The following is a 4,494-nucleotide window of genomic DNA, read 5'->3' as shown; positions in this document are numbered from 1 at the left end:
ACCGCCATGCTTTGGGCGGGCTTCCCAGAGCGCAGGGACGCATATCCCGCCCCACTTTGGGCGGGCTTCCCAGAGCGCAGGGACGCATATCCCGCCCCACTTTGGGCGGGGCTTCCCAGAGCGCAGGGACGCATATCCCGCCCCACTTTGGGCGGGGCTTCCCAGAGCGCAGGGACGCATATCCCGCCCCACTTTGGGCGGGGCTTCCCAGAGCGCAGGGACGCATATCCCGCCCCACTTTGGGCGGGGTTTCCCAGAGCTCAGGGACGCATATCCCGCCCCACTTTGGGCGGGGCTTCCCAGAGCGCAGGGACGCATATCCCGCCCCACTTTGGGCGGGGCTTCCCAGAGCGCAGGGACGCATATCCCGCCCCACTTTGGGCGGGGCTTCCCAGAGCGCAGGGACGCATATCCCGCCCCGCTTTGGGCGGGGCTTCCCAGAGCGCAGGGGCACATATTCCGCCCTGCTTTGGGCGGGGCGTCCCAGAGCGCAGAGGCTCATGGGCGAACGCCAGGGCGGGCTCTTCTGGAGGCGGCGGGCTGCAGGCCGAGCTCCGTAATCTGGTCAGCGCTTGGAGCGGGCAGGCCGGACAGGTAGGTGGCTTGGGGCGCAGAAGCCCAGCAGCGGTACCCCGGGACGCCTGTACTACTTCCAAGCCCGTTTTCGAGTACCCTTAAGCGTGCGTGGGACCGGGGCGGAGGGAAGGCAGGGCGGCCTCCCAGGCCCTTGAGGCAGCCTGTGAAACGCGGGCCGTCGGTTCTCGCGCCCCGGACACGGTCTTTGCCGGGACTGGAAAGGCAGAGATTCGCGTAAACGCCTGCTCCTGAGCAGTGCCAAGATTCTGCAGCGCTGACTTCAGCTGCCTTCTCAGGCCTAGACTTTGGGCTGCTTTCCGGATACCCGCATACGCAAGCTCTTGTCACTGCTGCCCGTCCTCCCTGCACCCTACTTTTTTCATCTTGCCACACTTTTTTCCCTCTCCCTTTCACCCTCAGCCTGTACAAAATGCGTAAAGGATGGAAAAACTACTGCAGCCAGAAGTCTTTGAATGAGGCATCAATGGATGAATATTTAGGCAGCTTAGGGCTGTTTCGAAAGCTGACTGCCAAGGATGCCTCTTGCCTCTTTCGGGCTATTTCGGAGCAGTTATTTTGCAGCCAGGTCCATCATTTGGAAATCAGGAAAGCTTGTGTCTCATATTTGAGGGAAAATCAACAAACTTTTGAGTCTTATGTGGAGGGATCTTTTGAGAAATACCTGGAACGGTTGGGAGATCCCAAGGAAAGTGCTGGCCAGCTGGAAATAAGAGCACTTTCTCTAATTTATAATCGGGATTTCATTCTTTATCGCTTTCCTGGAAAACCTCCAACTTATGTCACAGATAATGGCTATGAAGACAAGATTCTACTCTGCTATTCAGGTAGTGGTCACTATGATTCTGTGTACTCAAAACAATTTCAGTCAAGTGCAGCTGTTTGTCAGGCTTTATTATACGAAATTCTCTATAAAGATGTATTTGCTGTGGATGAAGAAGAGTTGAAAACTGCGATTAAATTGTTTCGAAGTGGTTCTAAGAAGAACAGCAATAATGTTGTGACTGGGAGTAAGGATGCCCATACTATTTACAAGAGTTCAAATCAGAATAGGATGGAAGAGTGGGGTGCCTGCTGCAATGCTGAAAATATACCAGAGAGCTACAATAAAGGAACAGAAGAAACCAAGTCTCCAGAAAACCCATCAAAGATGCCCTTCCCTTATAAGGTACTGAAAGCCCTGGATCCAGAAATCTATCGTAATGTAGACTTTGATGTTTGGTTGGACAGCAGAAAAGAACTTCAAAAATCTGATTACATGGAGTATGCTGGGACACAGTACTATTTGGGAGACAAGTGTCAGGTTTGCTTGGAATCAGATGGAAGATATTATAATGCTCATATCCAGGAAGTTGGAAATGAGAACAATTCAGTAACAGTCTTCATTGAAGAACTGGCAGAAAGGCACGTTGTTCCACTGGCTAACTTAAAACCACTTACCCAAGTGATGCCTTTTCCTGCCAGGAATGCTATGCCCAGTCGTAAAGGAAGGGGTTACCAGAAAATGCCTGGGGGATATATCCCAGAAATAGTTATATCAGAGATGGACATGAAGCAACAGAAGAAGATGTTCAAGAAAGTTCGAGGGAAAGAAGTGTACATGACTATGGCTTATGGCAAGGGAGACCCCCTCCTCCCACCCAGGCTACAGCACAGGATGCATTATGGGCATGATCCTCCAATGCACTACTCGACAGCTGGCAATGTTATGTCTAATGAACATTTTCATACTCAGCATCCATCTCCAAGACAAGGTCAAGGATATGGGATGCCCAGGGACAACATGCCGGGCCCTAAAGTTGGTTTTTACCGAGGCCCAGGTAAAAGGTGCTGCCAGAAGTATGATAACTTCTCCTACAGATCTCGTTCATTTAGACATAGTCACCGCCAGATGAGTTGTATGAATAAGGAGTCCCAGTATGGATTTGCTTCAGGGAATGGACAAATGCCCAGGGGCTTGGAAGAAACGATTACTCTTTATGAAGTTGAAAAAGGGGATGAGACTGCTTATCCAATTTTACCTAATCATGGAGGTCCCTCTGCAATGGTTCCTGCTACTTCAGGATGCTGTGTTGGAAGGCGGGGACATAGCTTGGGCAAACAGACTTTGAATTTAGAGGAGGGCAATGGCGAGAGTGAAAATGGGGGGTATCATGAAGAATATCTTTATCCTGCAGAGCCAGACTATGAAACTTCAGGTGCTTATAGCACAACTGCATCTACAGCAAACTTGTCTCTTCAGGACAGAAAATCATGTTCTATGTCTCCTCAGGACACAGTTGCCTCATACAACTACCCCCAGAAGGTGATGGGAAATTTTGTACCAGTTGCAGCTTCCTGTGCCAATAATGCCCAAGCTCCAGTCTTATCTAACTGTGCGGCAGTTAATCAAGCTAGTATTACCATTTCAGTTTCCTCACAGAATGCTATACAGCCTCTATTTGTATCTCCATCTACACAAGGCAGGCCAGTGATTGCCTCACCATCCTATCCATGCCATTCTGCTCCTACTCCTCATGCTGGTACCTCTCTACCACTACCACCACCGCCACCACCACCACCTCCTCCTCCTCCTCTTGATGTGGCAGAGGCTTCAAATTTACCACCACCACCACCTCCATCTTATTCCTGTGATCCAAGTGGCAGTGATTTGCCTCAAGATACAAAAGTTTTGCAGTACTATTTCAATCTAGGATTGCAGTGCTATTACCACAACTACTGGCACTCCGTGGTCTATGTGCCACAGATGCAGCAGCAGTTTCATGCAGAGAATTATCCAGTCTATACTGAGCCAACTCCTCTGGTTGATCAAACCGTCCCTCAATTGTACAGTGAGGTGAATAGAGAAAATGGCACAGAGGTAGAAGCACCAGCAAATGGTACTTTTCCTAATGCTGATTGTACATCTGTCCCTCATGGAGCAGTCTATTATGCAGTAATGGCAGATCCCTACGGGCAGCCACCTTTGCCAGGTTTTGACTCCTGCCTTCCGGTTGAGCCAAATTATTCCTGTGTTCCCCCCTGGCATCCAGTTGGTGCAGTACATGGTGGTTCTTCTCAAATTCATGGTGCTATAAATCCTGGGCAAATTGGCTATATTGCTCCATCTTCCCCAACTTCTCATTACCTACCTCAGGGTATGTAAGATTCAGCAGTATGACATATTCTTGCACTGCCATTTGTTGTTGTTATTGTTGTTTTGGTTTTTAAAAAGTATTTTATGTTAGTGGTTAAATGATTTAGGTGGTTAGAGTGTTTACTATTACATTTGTCTTTAAAATTATTTTATCTTTTGATTTAAAATAGTACTTTAAAATAAAAGGATATTATTTTGGGCTGTGGCTAGGGAAATTGAGGTAGATCCACAACTAGCCCCATATTGAGCATACTTCATTGTATTCAGCTGTTTTCCTGTCGCCATTTGTCAACTTTATATTAGCTGATAGTACCAATTGATAAAATGAATAAATCATATAAATTATTTCCTTGGTTCAGAAATCACATCATATTAAACCATGTAGAATTGGAATAACTTCTACTTTTTTCTAGAAAGTAAAACCAAGAGCCTTTGCTTTGGGATAACTCAATTAAAGAGCTCTTCAGGTTTCTTGAGAATTATCTGAACCAAGTTGCATTCTGTGGTATCAGTTTTGAAGATACATGGTGCTCTGCTTTAGATTTATCCCATATGCTATTGTTTAATACTGGATTTATGTAAGTGTTCTACTGTACAGTATTGGTGTCTTTTGCAGTTAGTAGTAAATAAAAACTAGCATTTAAAATTGCAAAAAAAAAAAGCTGTCATTATCTTTCTAGTACTGCTAAAACATAAATTTTATAATAAGCTATTTGTATGTTTAGTTAATGCCTATACATAATAAGTATTTGCTGAACAAATGA

General features: G+C 46.6%; 1 pseudogene; it reads left to right on the top strand.

Moving 5' to 3' along the window:
* The first annotated feature begins 1,027 nt into the window (after positions 1-1,027).
* Positions 1,028-3,739, top strand: LOC101045704 (UDP-N-acetylglucosamine transferase subunit ALG13 pseudogene; annotated as a pseudogene).
* Positions 3,740-4,494: the final 755 nt, after the last annotated feature.

This window comes from Saimiri boliviensis, chromosome 11 (assembly GCF_048565385.1).
Source record: "Saimiri boliviensis isolate mSaiBol1 chromosome 11, mSaiBol1.pri, whole genome shotgun sequence".
NCBI lineage: Eukaryota > Metazoa > Chordata > Mammalia > Primates > Cebidae > Saimiri > Saimiri boliviensis.
Note: the sequence above shows the minus strand (reverse complement) of the source record. Positions and strands in the feature narration are given on the sequence as shown.